Genomic DNA, 22,324 nt, shown 5'->3' with positions numbered 1-22,324 from the left:
CTGAGAGATCGCATAAAGTTCCTATGGCGGGTTTCAAATGCAGCGAGTTTGGCCCTAGAGCGGAGCGATTTCTGCTGTCGCGGCGTTCTGGCCAGCCGCAGCGGCTGAGCGGCACGATTCCACCAGGTTTGAAATTTTTCGCAGCGGCAGAGCGGCAGCTTCCGCGCTGGCCACTCAGAGCGCAGTGGGAAATCACGTGACCGGAAGAGAAACATTGCGGGAAAGCTGGCGCATAAAACGGCGGCGTTTTCACGTTCTAGAAGCAGACGACAATCAGAGAAAGCACGCAAGCGACTGGTTTGCGGTTTCTTATTTCCGGAGGGTCGAGCTTCTTTGCTTCAGCTGTTGCGTCGGAACTATTCAGGAGACTATGGAGGAGGGAGATTGCTGTCCCTTTCCCCAGAATTTGTTCTCATAATGAATTACGCGGCTCTTTTGTACTTTACTCGCCTGAGTACCAACAGTAGCGAGAGCAAGAGACGCTAATCGGAAGTGGCTTGTTTGAGCGCTAGTGAGAAAAACAAGAGAAGGACAAGAACTGAGCAACATGAACGTGTCTTTTCCAAGACAGATCGTCACACTAAGTAAGATTAAATGTATCGCGCCCAGTTCAATGAAATGCTCACCAGTGAAGTGTCGAAACATCGGGTTCTTTGGGACGCGCAGCTCATATAATTTATGAACAATGGGACCAAAGAGAATCTCTGAGAAGAGGTGATCGACAAGTGCCGTGAAAGTGATCGACAAGACCGGTATAAAACCACTGCACTATACTACGGGTTTTAACGTCGTCCAGGAGGTTCGGGTCGGCCATATCAGTTGGAATCTTTAGATCCGAGGCAGGCGGTGCCCGTGACGCTGCCGAGGATGATCCGTTGTTTCATCCTCCACGACAACAAAGTTTGGAAAAAAAAATCATAAACAAATAAGACCAAGGTTTATTTAGTGTTTTAAAGGCATATTTTTGTGTTATTAAGTTGAAATTAAAGGGGAAACTGAAAACTAAGGCATTAGAATTGTTGCTAGAAGCCGCTGTAACCGACTGTTCGCATCTGCTCGCTGCAAGCAACATTAGCCATCGCAACGGCAGCAGACGCTCATGTGAAAGTGAACCTCGCGATCCGTGCCGCCGCGTCACTAGCGGCAGCAATTTCGGCCGTGGAATCGCTGCATGTGAAACCCGCTTATGAGTCACAGCCACAAAACGTCAAACGGGAGTAGTTATCCCTGGTGTTAAGACTACGCTGCTGTGGTTGCCAGGTTGTCTAAACCTCCTTAAAGGGGCCCTGCAAGGACTTTTTTACTGATTTTTAATTTGCACCGAACCTGAGCGCACTGAATGTAGTAACTTAGTGAAACTTTTCTTTTCTCGAAATTTGCTTTATTTTAAAAGTGATAGACAAATTAAAATTACAAAAACAAGCAAAAAGTAACCTCCCTCACGACGTCCTTGGTTGCTTGAGTGGCCGTGAACTAGAGGAGGGGTAGTGAGCTCAGCGAGCGCTCACGTCTGCCGCACTCCGTGTCGACGGCGCGAGAGGGCGCCATTAAAGCATGTTCTGGATAGGCTGTATGCAGCGGGCAGCCAGAGCGGCTCGCATTGCATTTGCTGCGCGATTAAACACTAATTCGGCATGACACTTCATTGGCCACAAACGACAGCAAATACGGGGTAAAGGTCAGTTCAGAATGGGAGCCACTTCGCGCTGCCATACCGCGAAACGGCCGAACCGCAAGACTAAGCTTCTCGCCAAAGGCATTCGAAACGCTCGGAGCCGGTCGAATTCTCCTGTCCATACAACCACAGCGCCGCCGCGTACATCCGGGACCTTTCCCTGTCGGCGCCTGATCCCACTACTCCTTTCTAGTGTGCGCCGCCTTTTCCACCGCCTGGTGTCAAGTATGTCGACGGGTCACTTCTTGTTTCCGTACTTTATAAACTGCATTCGTTTCTCTTCCGATTTAAAATACTGAACAAAAACTACTTTTATATACAATTGAAACGGTTCGCGCCACTTATATTTTATATTTCGACCAAACAGAAGCTTTTAGCGGCTCTGACCGCTAGTAAGCCCAGAACCAAAGACGTCACATTTTGCGCGCTTTCGGTACCGCGAGTCGCCCTCGTCGGTGGAGGAGGTTTCCGCGTCGTTCGGTTAAAATATAACGCACTAATATTTAGTTACTCTCTCCGTGGCCGCTGGCTTGCCCGGTGGCAGCTGTGCTAACGCTCCTGTGTGCAGTGCAAATGTCGCGCCTGTGCGCGTATTACGTATTTTGTTCTTTTTGGAAATAAATTGCCAATTTATCATTATTCTTTTAGTGGAGATTATGATACACATTTCTTTAAACTTCTCGCACAACAAGAAAAGAAAAAGTGCAAGTTTTGATATTTTCAAAGACATACCTGTATGCATTCAAAGGTTCTACGGTTGTAATGAATACAAGACGAGTTCTTATTTTTTTATTAAATAGGTGAAGGTCTCGCCTGGTTCCGTGTTTACGCGTTTTTTCTAATCAGCACATTCACATTTTTAATGTTTATTCAAGAGTAGCCTTTTTATGCGATTTTGAAGTGTTGTAACTCTGTTTCACATCATAACGCAGCAACGACATTTGAGGGCATGCTCCTAATAAACATAGAAACTTAGCATAAAAAAAAATTAAAAATGCAACGCCATCAGGTCTTTTTATTTTATGTTTTGTAAACACCATTTGAGTGCGATAAAATGTCAAGGAAATTCTTTAACGCGTTCTTGGTTTTCTCATACAGCGTTCTGGCATCTTATCTTATTTCTTTAATCGTAAGCTAGAAGAACTGGGCGAGTTCTCCGTTAGGCTTTATTCATATTTAACTTTGTTCAAAATAATTTTAAATGATGGGACTATTTTGAAGCTCGACTTTGTACGCAAAAAACCGGTTTCGGAGAAAAGGACAGCTTTTTAAACAATAATTCTTTAATTACAGCTTTTCTCGTTCTAATTAAAATCACTTGCTATGATTGTAAATTTTTAAAGCACGCTAATTGTCCTAAATATTAAAAAGGAGTTATGTTGTAGCAGACAACGCGCACACGCGCCATCTTTTGAAAGGTGACTGAAATTCGAGGTTGAGAAGTGCAGGAAAAGTGGCGCTGATTCTGTCCCTGAAGAAGAGGATTCCTGTCTCAAATATTTCCTCGCGCTTCTTCCTCGCTCTTGCCGTAAATCACTGCTAAACGTTCGAGAAAAAAGAACTAGAAGCGCGTTACAGGGGTTAGGATCAAGTTTTTGAAGAACCCTAGTGCCTATATATAGGGCATTCAATGCTGCCCGCCATGTTCCAACACCACGAAAGGTGCAAATATCGAACTACGTATGATAGGAACGACGAAGCGGAATTTCTTTCCCTTCGCTTCAAGGTACAGAACGAACAGATATTTTTTTTTAAGGTTCCAGCTTTCTAACCATGACGGTTCTGTGTTGTTCGCCATCGTGCAATGATTTCACATTTTCAGTTTTAACTTTACTCTACTCGTAGACAACTTACGGGGTGTGTTATGTCCAAACCACAGAGACTGGGCCTCACGGTAAGGCAACAAACAGCCAGTCATCGTTGCTCAAATCTGAGGAACACGAAAAGGGTGTGACAAACCTCTTTCCAATGAAGTACGCTATCAAAAGCGTTGCACATTGGTGAACCATCCCTAGGTCGTCTTGATTTGGATTAGTTTTTATTTCATTTATTGAAATCAGAATGTCAGACGATCAACTTTCATAGTGTTAGTTTAATATTGCAACAACTCCAAGCTTCCACTTTCCGCATTACTCCAACCATGACTTTTGTCCTTTGCAGCTAATGATAAGCAGCCAGGGCCGACTTGCTAGAAACAGAGTCTCAGCTGAGACTGTGGGAAAAAAAGCAATGCCAAAGCCAGCGCACGAGCTCAGCGAGACTCAAGTCCGTCTCAAAACGCTCGCCCTTCCCCGCGCCCCCCTCCCCCCTTTGCACTGCTTTCTTTTACGCACTCTCAGCTGAGACGCTGCAACACAAGATCAGCAGTAGATGCTCCGCCGCCGGAGCGAGCTTTCTACCTTCGGTAACACTTCGGTGCAAGTGAAGCAAAACCCGCCGGAAGGCAACGAGCGCATGCAGAAGGCAGAGCATCTACTGCTGTTCTTATGTAGGAACAGACTCACGGTGTAAGATAATACTCTACAGGTGAGGACAGCGCGCTCCTCGCGACGTGCCCGATAAAGTTGCTTTTCACTCTCTCTCACTATAGTTTCAAGCGGCGCCGGCAGGTGACTCGTCGACCCGTGGTCACGTGCAAGACGACTCGTGCCGCCTCATGTGCACATCGCGACACTGTTAGCACGAACACGACATCGGCGCATTTTCGCATTTTACTTCTAAATAGTATTAGCGAGCGCGAAATTTTATCGCTTACATTATAGAACTAAATGAGCTCATCCCATAGCAATATTAACTTAGATAACATCCCTCGGTTTCAAAGAGAAACACTGGAGAAACCGGCGATCGCTTGTTCGCGCTAACAGTGTCGCGCTCTGTACCACATGCACGCGCAGAGCTCCAGAGAGGTTGTCGCTCGTGCAGAAAGACCACGGTCACCGTGACCACGGTGTACCGGGCTGTCACGGCAACGAGATAATTTGTTTCGCTCTCACACAGTTTCGCCGTTTGGCCGCCGGCGACACTGTCAGCCGTGGGCACGGTGGCCGCGGAATGATGCAGCCTTTCGGATGCCCGTCGAACGAACACTATCTGATTCTTCGCGCCGCGCGTTCAGCCCCGCCGTGTCCTCACCTAAACAGTGTATCTTACACCGTGAACAGACTATAGCAAGCCGGCCCAGGATCACAACTCGTGAAGTTTCCTCGCGATCCTCTTTCGTTTTTTGGTAGTCCCCGCAATCAATGTTGCGAAATAAAATCAAGTGAGATGCTCAGTGCTGCCGTGCCATATTCTTCCATGACCAGGCTAAAGAGCGCTTTTCCTTGTGACCTTCACTTTCGCCCAGGAGCAGTGGGACTTCTGCATCCGCGTGGGGGTGCGACCACACTACCACACGGCCGCTCAATCAGGACTCCTCTTGGGAGCGGCCTGCCATATGCCTGAGAGTAACGCCATTCATTGTTATAGAAGGGCTCGAGGCACGTGCCGCACGCCGCTTCTGGAAAATTCATGGCGCCTGAAATCTAACTCAGTGCTACAGTGTACTAGAATACTTGGGTAGTGTTGGGACCGGAGGGGCTCGCCTGAAGCGCGTGGTATTGATCGCGACAGGTGTCGACACCGGAGCGTTATCCAGAAGGAGTGCGCATGCGCGGCTGCGCGCGCGAAAATATGAATCTTTGGTGCCGCTTTGGAGGAATGCACATAGGATTTCTGATACAGCTACGACCTGCCAGCGGTCGTACCGCGCCATCAATTACCCTGCGGCACGATCGTCAGCAACAGGGTGCTTCAATGTATTGGACGGTACAAGCTACATTACCCTTCCTTTGCATAAAAACAATTGCGACTTTAAAGAAGCGGATTACAAGTTGTTTCAGCGTAGATTTAGCTGCGACTTTTGGTTTGTCGGATAGTGAGCATCTTAAATGAAATGCCCATTTCCTTGGTCGCAAAGGTCGAACATTAGATATTTGAAAGGGATATAAAAAAAAAGTGAAAGCCGTTTACAACTTCCTGTAACGCCGAATTAGAGCGCAGCTCTTGAGGAGAAGGAGGGAAGGGTACTGGGGGGGATCAAGTGACCTTGGGTGGGGGTCACGTGACCTAGGGGGGTCACGTGCCGATGACGGTGCTGATGACGTCATCAGTAACGATGACGATGCGGATACCGATGACGTCATCAGTGATGATGACAATGACGATGCGGATACCGATGACGTCATCAGTGATGATGACGATGACGATGCGGATGCCGGTGACGTCATCAGTGACGTCACTGATGACGTCATCAGCGATGATGACGATGACGATGCGAATGCCGGTGACGTCATCAGTGATGATGACGATGACGATGCGGATGCCGGTGACGTCATCAGTGACGTCACCGATGACGTCATCAGTGATGATGACAATGACGATGCGGATGCCGGTGACGTCATCAGTGATGATGACGATGCGGATGCCGGTGACGTCATCAGTGACGTCACTGATGACGTCATCAGTGATGATGACGATGACGATGCGGATGCCGGTGACGTCATCAGTGACGTCACTGATGACGTCATCAGTAATGATGACGATGACGATGCGGATGCCGGTGACGTCATCAGTGATGATGACGATGACGATGCGGATGCCGGTGAAGTCATCAGTGACGTCAGTGATGACGTCATCAGTGATGATGACAATGACGATGCGGATGCCGGTGACGTCATCAGGGATGATGACGATGACGATGCGGATGCCGGTGACGTTATCAGTGACGTCACTGATGACGTCATCGGGGGTCACGTGACCCCGGGGGTCACGTGACTTGGGGAGCCACGTGACTTCGGGTGTCACGTGACCTTGGGGGAGGGGTCACGTGACCTTGGGGAGTCACGTGACCCCCGGTGACCCTTGGGGAGGGGTCACGTGATCTTGGGGTGACCTTGGGGTCACGTAACCTTGGGATGTCCTTGGGGTCAAGTGACCTTGGGATGACCTTGGTCACGCCGACGGCGACGCCGACGGCGACGGCGACGCCGCTCAAGCCGGGAACGGGCCCCTAAGAGCTGCGCTCTAAAACTCGGAAGCAGTTTTTAGAGCGCAGCTCTTAGGGGCCCGTTCCCGGCTTGAGCGGCGTCGGCGTCGCCGTCGGCGTCGGCGTAACCAAGGTCACCCCAAGGTCACGGGACCCCCCCCCAAGGTCATCCCAAGGTGACGTGGCCCCCAAGGTCACTTCAAGGTCACGTGACCCCCAGAGGTCACGTGACCCCTCCCCCAGGGTCACGTGACCCCTCCCCCAGGGTCACGTGACTCCCAAGGTCACGTGACACCCAAAGTCACGTGACCCCCGAGGTCACGTGACCCCCCCCCCCCCGAGGTCACGTGACCACCCCCAGGTCACGTGACCTCCCCGATGACGTTATCGTCACTAATGACGTCACCGGCATCCGCATCGTCATCGTCATCATCACTGATGACGTCATCAGTGACGTCACTGATGACCTCACCGGCATCCGCATCGTCATCGTCATCATCACGGATTACGTCATCAGTGACGTCACTGATGACGTCACCGACATCCGCATCGTCATCGTCATCACCGCTGATGACGTCATTGGAGTCCGCATCGTCATCGTCACTCATGACGTCATCAGTGACGTCACTGATGACGTCACCGGCATCCGCATCGTCATCGTCATCATCACGGATGACGTCATCAGTGACGTCACTGATGACATCATCGGCATCGTCACGTGACCCCCAAGGTCACGTGACCCCCCAGGTCACTTCACCCCCCAGTACCTTTCCCTCCTCCTCCTCAAGAGCTGCGCTCTAATTCGGTGTTACAGGGAGTTGTAAACGGCTTCCACTTTTTTTTTCCTATGTTTTTTAATAAAGGAACGAAACGGCACATACTAAAGTCTGAGATTGTTTTATTATGTTTTAAAACCCCAGGTTAACTTCCCTGTCTTCTTTTCTGCCCGTCTTTTTTTTCTTGACCTTAATCAGCTCGCTTCACTTGTCACTTATTCTTGTGTTTATTTATGCGACGAACCACCCAAGCGACGGTCGCAAAGGGGTGAGAATCTTTTATATCTTCATGGCTGCCACGACCATCCGAGGACCACCCGACGTTCACTTGTAAGAAATGGCTTATAAGCCATGACAATTTTTATCACGCGTTTTAACATGGAACTTAAGTCCAAAAACTGAGACAACTTGGGCTGAAAAAAAAATGCGTATAAGGTTAAAAGAAAACAAGCAACTATTTCACATCATTTTGAGCAGAAAACATGAGCACACGTAGATCAGGCAAGGAAAAAGTTGTAATAGTTTACAGCACGGCATTGAAATAATGGCTGCAATGTGCAGCGCATACATGGTTACAGTATGCGGCGCATTATCCTCTTGAGGGTAAACCATCTGAAACCCACACGCTCATAACAATACATTTAACCGACAGCTGCTTCCTGACAACCAGGCAAGTCTCGCCTGAGCTGTGTATTCGAAGGCAAAGACCCATGGTTCCACGGGGGGCGTATCTGGTTCATGCAGACATACAGGGTGTTTTTGTTTTATTCTTTACAGAACTTTACATATTTTACAAAAAAAAAAAAAAGGTTGTGGCAGATATGTGGATGCCGTCTTTCGTTATATCTGTAGTGCTCGGTGGACTATAAATGGGTGAATAACCGTTGCAATGTTTAATAATTAACCAAAATCTGGTAGTTAACTTGTTCATTAACGGCTTAATTGGCTATGGTGCAATTGCAGTTTTAAAAGAAGTCATTATCATTATTAAAGGCAAGCACAATTTCGACAATTCGCGAAGAGGCAACGAGGCTCGCGAAATTTATCGTAAAAGCTTGCCTTTTTTGCTTGATTCAAATACCGCGTTATGAAAATAATACGTAGAATAGTGACTTAGTCGTCTTGATATGTGCCGCCGGGAAGTCCACCGAAGACGCGCTGTCGAGCTAGGGAAAGGGGGACAGAAACAACTGCGTCATTCTTCTACGCATCAATTTTAGCACAACCTCATTCGCGCTTGCAGCGAGCGGTTTTTTAAATAAGTAAGAAAGGCAAAATTTTAGCAATGAATATCTCAGGATAGAACGAGCGGGTTGGTAGAGATAATTAAGCTTAAGGAAGAAAAGAAGAAGGGACGGACAAACACAACAAAAACGAGCACCTTGTTGCTTTCGCTCAAAGCTCGTTGTTTGTTCGAGAACTTTCTAAATTGGGTTGGCCTTTAATAATAGCTTCCTTTAAAGCTGCAAGTGCGACATGGCCCATTAAACCGTTCATTAACCCTTTGCCTACCGCAAAAATTAAAAAAAAAAAGATTTGAAAATACCGATTTGTTTATGTGCCCTTTAAAAAAAAACTCTGTTTCACCTTGTGTCGTACCGCAGGAAAGGCTACAAGTGCGAGCTCCTTGCTCTATGGCACATCTCGACGGCACAAGCTCTCGTGCACCAAGGGCAGCTGCCAATGCTATGAGCTCGCGCTTCTAGCCTTCGCTGCGGTACAGCATAAGGTGAAACGGAGTCTATCAAATCGTGGTACCGACACGTACGTGCGCCGCTCAAAGTGAAAAAAAAAGGCGGGCTGCGCGATTTTTTCCGGATAACTCGACTACAGCGCCGCCACGAACTGTCAATACACGCGCCCTCACGAGCTCCCCTTGCCGAGCCGCTCCGGTCCCAACACTACCCAAGTATTCTAGTACACTGTATCAGTGCTACAGTGTACTAGAATACTTGGGTAGTGTTCGGACCGGACCGGCTCGGCAAGGGGAGCTCGTGAGGGCGCGTGTATTGACAGTTCGTGGCGGCGCTGTAGTCGAGTTATCCGGAAAAAATCGCGCAGCCCGCCTTTTTTTCTTTTTTTACTTTCAGCGGTGCACGTGTCGGTACCCCGATTTTTTACACTCCGTTTCACCTTATGTTGTACCGCAGCGAAGGCTAGAAGCGCGAGCTCATAGCGTTGGCAGCTGCCCTTGGTGCACGAGAGCTTGTGCCGCCGAGATGTGCCCTAGAGCAAGGAGCTCGTGCTTGTAGCCTTTCCTGCGGTACAACACAAGGTGAAACAGAGTATAGGGCACATAAAAAAAAATCGGTAATTTCAAATCTTTTTTTTTTTAATTTTTGCGGTAGGCAAAGTGTTAGTGAACGATTTAATGGGCCATGTTGCAATTGCAGCTTCGGAGGGAGCCATTATTAAAGGCCCACCCAATTTAGAAAGTTCGCGAACAAACAACGAGCTTTGAGCGAAAGCAACAGGGCGCTCGTTTTTGTTGTGTTCGTCCGTCCTTTCTCGTTTTCTTCCTCAAGCTTCATTACCTCTACCAACCCGCTCGTTCTGTCCTGAGATATTCATCGCTAAAATTTTGCCTTTCTATGCTTAATTAAAAAACCGCGCGCTGAAAGCGCGAATGAGGTTGTGCTGATATTGATGCGTAGAAGAATGACAGAGTTGTTTCTGCCCCCTCGTCACTAACTCGACAGCGTGTCTTCGGTGGACTCGCCGGCGCCATACATCAAGACGACTAAGTCACTATTCTAGGTATTATTTCCATAACGCAGTTTCTGAATCAAGCGAAGAAAGGCAAACTTTTCCGATAAATTTCGCCAACCTCGTTGTCTTTTCGCGAATTGTCGAAATTGTGTTTGCCTTTAATAATAACTCCTTTTAAAACTGCAATAGCACCATGGCCAATTAGGCCGTTAATAAACAAGTTAACTAACTTATTTAGGTTAATTATTAAACATTGCAACGGTTATTCACCCATTTATTGTCCACCGAGCCCTACAGATATAACGAAAGGCGGCATCCACATAGCTGCCATATCCTTTTTTTGTAAAATATGTAAAGTTCTGTAAAGAATAAAACAAAAACACCTTGTATGTCTGCGTGAACCAGATACGCCCCCTGTGGAACCATGGGTCTTTCTCTTCTAATGCCCAGCTCAGGCGAGACTTACCTGGTTGTCAGAAAGCAGCTGTCGGTTAAATATATTGTTATGAGCGTGTAAGTTTCAAATGGTTTACCCTCAAGAGGATACTGCGCTGCATATTGTAACCATGAATGCGCTGCACATTGTAACCATTATTTCAATTCCGTACTGTAAACTACAACAACTTTTTCCTTGCCTGATCTACGTGTGCTCATGCATTCTGCTCAACATTATGTGAAATAGTTGCTTGTTTTCTTTGAATCTTATAAGGCATTCCTTGTTCAGCCCACGTTGCCTCAGTTTTTGTACTTAAAGGAGCGGTGCAACGACATTCACTTGGAATGTTTTTCACTTTACACGAGCTTACTGGCACTAGTGGAACTCAAGGATACTCGCACGCAACGCCACTGGCCAAGAAACTCCTTTGTTGCGGTGTAATTTCAAGGACAAAATCGATCATTTTCGTTCAATCTCTCCTTTGCAAAATTTGATGACGCAACGTGGGGATTGAAGTATTCCCAAGTGACGATATTTGAATGCGGTTCATAGATTGGACCCGAGCATTGCGTGGGCACTTGATCTGGGCTCGTACTAATTACTAGCTCGAGAAGCATTCGGGTAGTGGCCCGTGTCCAATCGCTGCAAAGACGACAGTGAGCCGAGCCATAACAACGTCTGAAGCTCAGCGCGTGTCCTGTGCTTTGCCAACCCCAGCGCGTGGCTATGATCAACATTGGCGGCATATTGCCGCGCGCAAGGCTGAGAAAGAAACGCTCGGTCACGGTCCTCCAGAAAGTTCCCGTTTATTCATGTACCGCACGTAACTTCTATCATTTATCCCTGCTTTTGTTTTCTAGAAAGTACGTGTTCATTCTCGCCCCGATCACCCGACGCTCGAACCGCTTTCGCCGAATCTTCGAGATAGCGGCGCACTCTAGATAAGAGGCCGCCCGCGACCTTGTCGAGTCAGTCTCGCCCTAGCGCTCGATTCTGCTGACACGCCGACTTCGACGCCCGCGACGCTCTGCTTTCTTCTGTCTCCTTCTTTATTTTTGGCACAAGTTCGCCACATTAAACGTTTATTTATTCCTGTTTATTTCTTGTTTATTAGTCACCACCCGTGACAATATAATCGGCTCCAGAACACGTGGCCGCTTGTTCTGGCTGCGAGTTGAGGGGGTGAACGCTGCTCGATTTTCTTTAATATTTTTTTTATGACTTCTATTACGTGGGGTGAAAAACGAACGCGTGTTTCATAGGTCATTAACGTCAGGGATCCGTTTAAGGGGTATTTGCGTCAAGTATAAAAATTATTGCATCGCCCCTTGAAGTTCAATGTTCAATGTCACGGCTTATAAGCCATTCCTTACAAGCGAACGTCGGGTGGTCTTCGGATGGTCCTGGCAGCCATGAAGAAATAAAAGATTCTCACCCCTTTGCGACCGTCGCTTGGGTGGTTCGTCGCGTAAATGAACACAAGAATGAGTGACAAGTGAAGCGAACTGAAAGAAAAAGCAGATGGGCAGAAAAGAAGACAGAGAAGTTAACCTGGGATATTAAAAAACATACTAAAACAATCTTGGACTTTAGTATGTACCGTTTCGTTCCATTATAAAATAAGATAGGAAAAAAAACTGCTTCCGAGTTTTAGATATCCCTTTCAAATATCTAATGTTCAGCCTTTGCGTTTGCGACCAAGGAAATGGGCATTTCATTTAAAATGCTGACCATCCGACAAACCGAAAGTCGCAGCTAATTCTACGCCGAAACACCTTGCAATCCGCTTCTTTAAAGTCGCAATTGTTTTTATGTAAAGGAGGGTAAAGTAGCGTGTACCGTCTAATACATTGAAGCGTCATGTTGCTAACGATCGTGCCGCAGCGTAATTGATGCCGCGGTATGACCGCTGGCGGGTCGTAGCTGTATCAGAAATCCAATGGGCATTCCACCAAAGCGGCACCAAAGATTCATATTTTCGCGCGTGCAGCCGCGCACGCGCACACCTTCTGGATAACGCGCCGGTGTCGACACCTGTCGCGATCAATACCACGCGCTTCAGGCGAGCCCCTCCGTTCCCAACACTACCCAAGTATTCTAGTACGCTGTAACGTTAAAGACCCCAGGCTAGCGGCTGTACCGCACTGGCTAAATTTCTCATCTACAGCTGGGAGACTCGTCGCCCCTGTGAGGCAGACCAAGTTCTAGGCTGTATAAACACACACAACCCAATTTTTTTTTTTTTAGTACACTGTATCAGCGCTGCGCTGTGCCGCCATGACCTTCCCAAAAGCTGCACGTTGCACGTGCCTCGTGCATCGACGAACCTTGCGCTACTTTTGAAACATGAAGGGGCTTTAGTAGGCCTCACCCTGCCTGTGAGAGCGATAGTTCTACTTCACCCCGCAGCGCCAGCCGTGGCGCAGTTATCGGCGAGAGAGGAGCAGTCCGCCCGGCGCGTCCCGGTGTGGCTATTTAGATTTTTCGTGAAGCGGCAAGTCTCATTTGAAACGAGTGTCAGATTGCATGAATGATGTGACAAATCTGTGTAGAATAAAAGCACATGATTCTTTCTGCGACGAGCTCACCCAGCCGCAGGCTGCGCTTTAGAGCCGCATTGAGCTGGCAGTATGAGCGAATTGTCGTTTTCTTGTTCCCGTAAATGTGACCCCGTTTGTATTACCACTGTAATAGAGGAGTTATAGTTGGATATAGCTAAGCCATGTAATCTCTGGCTTTAATCGACGGTCGAACACGCTCGAGCTGTGCCTTTTATTCATCTGTGAAGGACAATAAAAAAAACGAATTCCTCGTGCATAACTTCAGCAATATAAACTTCATTATTCACAAACAGATCAAGTTAGTCATATAATTCCCAAGCGGTGTATCTTACGGGAAAGAGGCTTTCGCGAAAGCCCCAATATATTTTATAGAGAGCTATTTAGGTCACCAGCCCAGTTTGCCAAAGCAGGTCTGAGGAGCTTCCTGAGAAAGAGCTCGCAGAGCTCTTCGCTGTGGTACTGTTCTCTGCAGTTAGTACACCACATCAGTGGGCAGTCTATAAGGTAGGGAAGCACAGCGCTCGAGAGGACCTTGTAAATCCCTCCGCAGCGACGAATCTCTACCGACTGTAGAGCCCTCTCGACAATAGTTCAGACGTGCTGGCACCGCCAGACAACTTCATTTCGTGGATAGCTGAGTCCTCCTTGGTCAAGGCTAAACCCGAACTGATATGCTCCGTCACGTGATGCATTTCCTTTAAGTTGCGCTTGCATTCAGGACGCGTCACCTGCAAAGTTGAGCGGGTTCTACACATTAGCCTTCCTTGCTTTCACTCAGACATTTCTATTGCTTTGCTAGGCTCAATGTTTTAGCTAAATACTTTGAAATTACGACAATTTCTACAAATAAAACGGGTCAACTTTTGTTCGCCAATGAAGGCCAAGTAGCCAGCCATGTAAGTCAGCGGTGCGAACTAAACATCGGAAGGGACTTCATTGTACTTCATTATGTGCTGAATTTTCCAAAGCACACCAAGAACTGCCCCAGAAACTGCAGGATTTCCCGTTTCACGAGTGGAGCTGGCAGATTTCATTGCTGTCTGGCACTCAGAACCAAAGGACGCATTTCTCGTTCTGGCAACCTCCAAAATGTCAACACAAACCACAAACGCAAGCACAGGGTGACACTACGATATTTTTTTGCGCAAAGCGGTGCAAAGGTTAGGAGCAAGCGAGTTTTGCGGCCTTCTGCAACCGCGGTAGCGCCTCGGAATCGGCGAAGCCAATGACGGGCAGATATTTTATCTGGGTCGCGGTGCAAGATTGCGTTGGGCGCTTTCTCTAGCTTTCAGCTCACAAAACCACTCGCTGGTGTGCAGCGCCCCCACAGCAGATGGAAGAAGTTCTCCTCTCACTTGCGGTGTTTTGTTTCGGGGAAAAAAAATCAGCAGGCCGCACCAACAGGGGGGATCGAGCGGCCGTGACACTACCCCACCCAACATCGCCTGATCCATTCCAACCCGAATTAGAGTTTCCCGATCACTGCGATTGAAAATGTGTGCATTTATACTTGCTTGAAATAACTATAGTGACCCGATTGATATACGTTTCGGCTTATTATAATGAAATGCTTGTGAATACAAACTCGTCTCTCTAGGAGGCGAAGCGAAAGGGGTGTTCCGCGTAAGTCCCTGCAGGCAGCTGACCTCATGACCTGTGGGTCTAATCACTCTAGAAACTTGTCTAACTAAACACCGGTGCAAAGAGGACAACACGGTGAGGAGGAGGCGTCTCTGAGCAAGAATGAAAGCGCTGTAGGAACGTTAGGGTTACAGCGACCCCTTCGAACTGCCGCCGCAGGGGGCAACTACTCCCGTGCAAAAGCCGTAAGAGATCACGCCTGTTCACTCAATCCCGGCCATCGTTCTTCCAACAACAAGAAAAACGTAAACACATTAAGGAACTTTAGTAGTGTAAACATAGAATTAGCTAGAATTAACCTGTGTTGCAGAATGGGCACCCCCATTTCAATCCAATTTGATTCCGGGGAATTAGAGTTTTCGATAATTCAATTCCTTTCAACTCCTAGGAAGGAGGACACTGGGCCCATTCCCACTCCTGGAATGGCTGCATGTTTCCATTCCATTCCTCTAATTCCTAAACGTAAAAACTGGCACTTGACAGCTACTTTGTGTTGCCGGCATAAGCAGCACAAAGCTGACATTATCAAGCGCATAAACAATGGCAAAAAAATAATAAATGCCTCAAAAAAGCACTGATTTCACTAAGCACGCTGGTGCCACAACGTGTTTGTTTACATTGTACTGCGAACATAGAGAAATCCCCCTGATACGTGGATACTTGTTTAAGACATCGGACTGTCGACCACGTGGCTCGCAAGTAACAGCAAAACTTAAATCCATTCATTTTTGTTTTTTTTTGCAAACTTTTTTCCATTTGTTTTTAGGACATACACGGCCAGCGTGTTTGTTTGATCAGACCATAAAAATATGCAGTTCGTGCGTGGCACAGAAATAAGCTATATTACTGTATACTTCAATTACCTGCACAACAACAAGGCTAGTACGCTGCTGAAGCGACTCCGCGCACAGCGGCAAGAACACATCCTATGACAAAGTGCAACCTCTACGGCGCAGCGCGAGGGACCGTATCGACCATGTCACGAAGCTGTCTTTTTGCAGGTCCAGTCACTTCGGTCAGGCGACAAGAGCGGTGACGGTAGTCTACTTCAGCTTACGATGGACCGCACCAGACAGCACGAGAGCCATCGAAACCAGTTCAGTGCCTTCTGAGTGTCACGTGACCCTGGGGCGCAGCATCGCGCCGTGCGTGTAGTCCCGCTCACGGTGCTGGATTGCCTGGTGTAACTCGTAGCGTCAAAGCGGCCCATCGTGAAGTGAAACAAAGTATGCAGAGACTAAAGTCAAAGGAAATGAGCGGGAATCCGCTAGCTTGCTTGTAACCCTAACCCACTTGAATGTGAAGCATATAACACCGAAAACGAGCATCGGAACAAAGACCAACTAAAAGGTGGACTTACACGTAAAAACGCAGTATAAAAAAACAAGCGTCGGAGCAAAGCTCAATGCGAGAAGAGAGAAGTGATCTCGCTTTGTGTAATGCCGAAGCAAACCCCCATTTCGCACTTCAAAGGAGCGCGCGCGAATGAACGTTGAAGGCAGCAGGGTGGGCCGCCTGCTAAAAAGCGCTCCTCGAACTATAAGAAAACAATAACTGATCATCTTTGGGCGGCGCGCGAGTCAACGAGTTATCAGAGGTCTACGAGTTACGAGTCGTCCCCCGCTCCCAGATCTCAGTCTGTGCACGCGTGCATTCTCTATGCCGTCATAAAAAAAAAAAGACGAGAAGTACGATGACGATTTGTACATGGCGGTTTCTTCCTTTGCTTTTCCCTTCGTTTTTTTTTTTTTTTTTGCTTGGTGCTTGGTCTCTTGTTTCACCCTCGTGTAACGCCAGTGAAGCCCGCCGGCTGCGGGTCCGTAAAAAGCGCCCCCCCCCCCCCCCCCCCCCCCCCCCAATCCTCCGCTCTCTGCCTTTTGCTTTGACGCTTGTATTTTGTATTGCATTTTTTTTTTTTTTTTTTTTTGTTAACGTCTGTTAGGGCTACACGCGGGCTAGCGGTTTCCCGCTCATTTTATTTCTCAGCAACTGACTTGCTGAATGGCTCGATTTACGAGACCGTAAACCCTAAAAAAATGTAAAACAAAAATGAACCGGGCCTATTCCATTCCAATTCCATTCCGAGCAAAGGGCATCTAATAGGCCATATGCAAAATTTAGAGCGCCATCTAGTAGCGCGCCGAGAACTACGTCCGCCATCTTGTTAGTGGCGAGAAATGATTGCTGCGTTCCGCTGCGGATGCAGCAATAAACCTTAGATTCATGCATGACGTGAACGCAAACGTGAACAGGTTTCACCTTTTTTGCTTATTTTTATTTGTCACTTGAGACGCGGCTTGTGACAAAAACAATCGGTGACAACGCGAAGAAACATGCGGACGTTATCACGCGGCGTGAAGCAATTTACAACTATTGAACTGAGCCCTATACTTTTCTTATAAATTGTAGCAAATTTGCTTATGACCTCCTTTTTTTTATTTTATGTGCGTTGTAGTGTCGGCCTGGCCTTTTTCTTGATGCGCAAGCAGCTCAATGCATGCGGACGAGACCAAGGCTGTTATGCGAGGCAAAAAGATTGCAGTTTTTATAATCTACGCCACCAACCATAATTGAAGATACGTATGGTTAACAGTGGTATGGTTAGGTCACGGTGTGGGTTAGGTTTATTGCAGTGGCTAAAACTTCGATGTCGGCGGCGGCAAAAGTTTACGTTGCGGACGTCGAATGAAGCAACACGGGCGGCGCCAACTCCATTTTACAACCTCCTTTTCTTTTTCTTTTTGTGCAGCCGAGGTAGAATTTTTGTTTTGTGCAAAGAAGCTCGGGGGTAGTTTTGAGAAAGTCACTGCAGTTATTCTGCCAGGGTTAAACAAATCTTCATTAATAGCGCAACATCCGTCAACTGTGCTTGAGGTCAATGCTATCTGAAACCAATTTTAGCCCTTTGCAACGCTTGAAAAATATTGCCCTGGGCTTTCTTTTACAAGAACACCAGAGTGTTCCACCAAAACAACCCTCCGCCAGTAAGAACTAAAAAAAAAAAAAATTCATTTTTAGTTATGCGCTTGCAAGGAGCAGCATACCGCTAAACAGTACGACTTTAAGCGTATTCGCATCGAAAAAATAATTAAAAATGATCTCAAAGATGAAACGCATGACGGCCGAGTCCTTTCGGAGGCCTGGTGCACATGCTGGCGACAACAAGCTTCCACAGCGAAGGCGTAGGGCTTGGTCCGCTGCTTCGACGGGGTTGTCGCCAGCGTGCAGAGGCCTCCGAGAGTTTTGTCAGACAGTTACGGTAGGTTGTTTAAACTGTTCGTCCACATAACATGGTCAAAAGGCGGGAAACAGTTGCTGCGCCATCGCACATTGACCGTGCGGCTGTCTCCGATGCCTCCACCGTGCTTCGAGTCCGACAGCGCTTGCCAACATTAAAATGGCGACACTCTCAGTGTTGTCAGACCACAAAGCAATTTCGCATAAGGTCTATTCCATTCCCATTCCATTCCCCTTAACGCTGCCGCCCATTCCATTCCCATTCCATTCCGGGGTCGCCAAAAATCGGAATTATTCCGGAGTCATTCCAACTCCAGAGTGGCAACTCGGCAACACTGGCATCATCAACTTCGGAGCAACATTAACTTCTTATTATCAGTAACCACAAATTGTTGTGTGTATATTTATACAACTGGAAGTTAGTTTGTCTCAGTGGGCACCTGTCTGGTGTCTCAGCTCGAGATGATCATTCTAGCCAGTGCAGTACAACCGCAAGTGGTCTTTAACGTGCACCACGCAGTAGTGATACACGGCCGCACGCCGATGCGATGCTTACCCAGATCAAAACAGGTAGGAGTGATCGAACCCTGGATCCCTGGGGTCTGCAGCAAGAGCTTTGGCTCCATGGGCTCCAAGCTGATGTGCGCTAGTGTGCGCTAGCCCACTCGACTATACCTCGACGACCGATCCCCCCTCAGTAACCGCAAGGTCGCCATTATATTCCATCTCACAAATCTGTGCTGTAAAGCCAAAGGCACTAGCGCGTGAACCTAGCTCAGCAAAATGCTTTTGTTTGCACAACAACTCGTGCATGGGAGGCCCTTTCGAATGCCACGCGATTTTGCCCATCCCTTTATCTGCACTGCAGAGGCTTGTGACATGGAGTATTCGCAACTTTTACGTATTGAGAAGGCCATCATAGAATTCAAAGACGTCAAACTAAAACGTAGACTTCATATCTACACAGACTGCAAAGAAGCAGTTCAAGAATGCAGCAAACACGACAGTCGCAGCAAGACCGTCCGAACAATCAAGACGGCGGCCAAACAACTTCGAATTGAAGGATATAACATTAAAATTCGATGGATCCCTTGGCGCCAAAGTATCCAAGGGAACGACGAGGCGCATGCAGCCGCACGGGAACAGCTACAGGCATCCCTGCCCGATCAAGGCTCGATTCGCCCCGTCGACAGAAATGACACAATCGAAGAGACCGATCCGGCTGAACTTAAAGCACAAGAACGCGAAGAGAGAAGAAGACGTCTCAACGAACAACTCCAACAGACGAACGCCCGCTCCCCTCGACGTCGTACAGCCGATGGGAGAGGGTGCGCCTGTGAAGACTCCGCACAGGAAAGGCCATGACCGCAGCCAGAATAAACAAGTTTAAATGGAAACACAACGAAGACCCACAAGCCGGATTATGCGAAGAATGCCTTGTGCCCGCGGATACACAGCATATATTCTGGGATTGTCCAAGTAGTGCAGAAGAAAGAAAGAATGTTTAGGAGTCGCTCTCCCAGCCTGTGATACCAAGCTGCCTGCAAGAATGGATCCTCCCTGTCGGCTGCCCCGAACCCCGGAAGGCAATATTAAATTCCCTGATCGACTACATAAAGTCGGCAGGGCTTGTACATTGTATAAAACTCCCTTCACCTTCCTCCTCTTCCCCCTGTCACCAATGTCTAGTTTCAAGAGCGACAGGCATCCCCCACCCTCAGTTCCACAAATGATGATGATGATTAACTTTATTTTCAAAAAGGGTGGCGCCATGGCCTCATTGGGGGAAGGGGAACATAGGTAGGAAAACTTTACATTCGGCGGTGCACTCCTGTCGAGCGCGCGAACTCCCATAGGGAGATCAGCGTCTCCCTGGCCCGTGCCTCGTTAACCGGTGTGATCCAGGCCTCTAAAGTGTCGATGTGAGGCCCCAGGTGATCGGCTCTTTTGTCTCGCAAGCCGGCACAATCCCAGAGTAAGTGTCGGATCGTCGGGCTCACGCCGGCGGTGCATGTAGTGCAGACGACAAGTGCAGCGGGCTCGGACCCTTCCGGTGGCACTTGGTCGGGTGGGCGGCCCCTCCGTGGTTTGTAGCTACGCCACCGAGCGAGTATGTCTTCGGTGAGCGCAGCTCCGGTGCGGGCCTTGTGAATTAACACTTGTGCCCCTCTGGGTAAACCCTTGGGTAGCGGTGCCGGGTTGTAGGGTGTTTGATCTCGCAGCCGACGCTGATCCTCTTGTCGGGCCGCAGATTTCTTCTCTATGGGGTCTGGGTCCGGCGGCGCGAAGGGGACGAAGATCCCTGGGTTGGAGCGGTCTTCCCTTTGCTCGCTCGCCCACGCGTGTGCGGCCTCGTTACCGATGCCGCCCGCGTGTCCCGGGACCCAGTCCACTCTCACCTCAATACCTTTGGTGTTTTTCAAATACGAGCACAGACTCTTGATTCGCTGGCAGAGCGTCCCTTCGCGAGGAGTTTTCCCCAGACGGGCAAGGGCTTCCCTACAATCCGTGAAGATGGTTACACGGGTGGGTACGTCCACTGGGTCGAATGTCTCTCTTATTCGAGATAGTGCCAGGTGTATTGCATCCAGTTCGAGGCGGCTCGTGCTAGGTTCGCTGTCGTATTGAAGTGTCTGAGCGTATCGGTCCTGGCCAGTAGCGTAGGCGAGTGTGGCCCGCTTCGTCTCTTGGCACCATGCGGCGTCTGTGAAGACCGCGTGCTCCACGAGGTCTGCCCGCGCAGCAAGTGCAGCTCTTTCTTCTGAATGTTCTTCGCGGTGTTGTTTGCGAGTGAGCGGCTTGGGGTTTCTGACCATAATGTCCTCCCATGGTGGCATGCTCTTCGGAGGCGGGGCCTCTCCTACGGGAGGCCGCCAACCCTGTAAATCCAGAAGACGTTGACCGGCTCTAGTCGATGTCCGGCGCCGCTGATGGCCAGCAACGCGGGTCTCAATGATGGCTTGTAGAGTCGGAAGATTCGAGTAGCGATACAGCTCTTCCGTCTTAGTGTGTCTTGGGAGACCGGTGATCGCACGCAGGCATTCACGATGCAATATTTCCAGCTGTTTGAGCTGCGCCTTGGTCAGGACGAAACATGCGGCTCCATAGCAGGCTTTTGAGGTCAGGATTGCTTGAGTGAGCAAGCGGATGGTGCGCGTGCCCGCGCCACCGAGGCGGTTGCCCATTCTCTTAATGAGTTGGAGCTGTTGTCGCCACTTGGGTTTAAGTTGCTTGATCCACTCTTGTTCCTTGTTCGTGCAGTGGGACTCCCAATATGCGAATCCAGCGTTCGGGGGAGCGCTGAATGGACTGGCCGGCCAGGGTCAGGTGTATTTGAGCTCTGTTGTGCTCAAGACCGCCGACGATGAGGAAGGCTGTCTTCTCTGGGGAAGGTTGCATGCCCGTAGTTTGCAGGCACTGGTCAATGGCATCTAGGGCCGTCTGCATGGTTTCGACCGTTTCTTTAGTGTCGAGCTTTGTGTTTCGTGGGTCCACCCAAAGGGTGATGTCGTCCGCATAAGTTGTGTGCTGAAGGTGTGGGACGGCGCGCAACACTCTTGCTATTTTTCTCATGACCAAGTTGAAAAGGGTCGGCGAAAGGATGGCTCCTTGAGGTACTCCACGAAAATTCTGGAACATGCGGGGTTGCTGGGCGCCCGAGCTGATCTCAACCCTACTGAAAAAAACCATTTGAAATTCAAACGGGTGGCAAACTGGTCGCCCGTTTGAATCAAACCTGTCGATCCGTTTGGATCAAACGTGATTATGGGATACGGGTACCCGTTTGGAAAACGGTACCCGTTCGAAACGGTACCCGTTTGATACAGGTGCCCGTTTGATACGGGTGCCGTATGGTACGAGTACCCGTTCGACATGGCACGTGACCACACGTTTGAACGTGCCCTCCGAAATGGAAAATTATGCGCTAGCCCTAAATGGGTATCGTCTGGGAGGTTGGTTATCTTAAACATATTTAAGACGTCCCGAAACTCATAAACGTATTTATAACATGGAGAAAACACGTAGAACAAATGCACTCGCGTAGGTGCTTGTAAGTGGACAGGAAAACCGACACAAAAGATTGTTTTCAATTCTCCTCGAAGTTTATTACCTCTTCTGTAGACAAGTACAAACGTGCAAGCGATCTGTGAACAGTATACAGGTAGACTTTCGGGGAAATTATTCTCCTGGCTGCCGCGCGAATAGGCGCTGCATAATTCTTTAGATAATTTAGAAGAGTACGCGTAGAAAAACGGTCAATCG

At 48.6% G+C, this 22,324-nt stretch overlaps 1 pseudogene; it reads right to left on the bottom strand.

The window, feature by feature from the left end:
• Positions 1-19,798: 19,798 nt before the first annotated feature.
• LOC121835735 lies at positions 19,799-21,751 on the bottom strand (annotated as a pseudogene).
• Positions 21,752-22,324: the final 573 nt, after the last annotated feature.

The sequence above is a fragment of the Ixodes scapularis genome, unplaced genomic scaffold (genome assembly GCF_016920785.2).
Source record: "Ixodes scapularis isolate PalLabHiFi unplaced genomic scaffold, ASM1692078v2 PGA_scaffold1__304_contigs__length_218370807, whole genome shotgun sequence".
Taxonomy (NCBI): domain Eukaryota; kingdom Metazoa; phylum Arthropoda; class Arachnida; order Ixodida; family Ixodidae; genus Ixodes; species Ixodes scapularis.
Note: the sequence above shows the minus strand (reverse complement) of the source record. Positions and strands in the feature narration are given on the sequence as shown.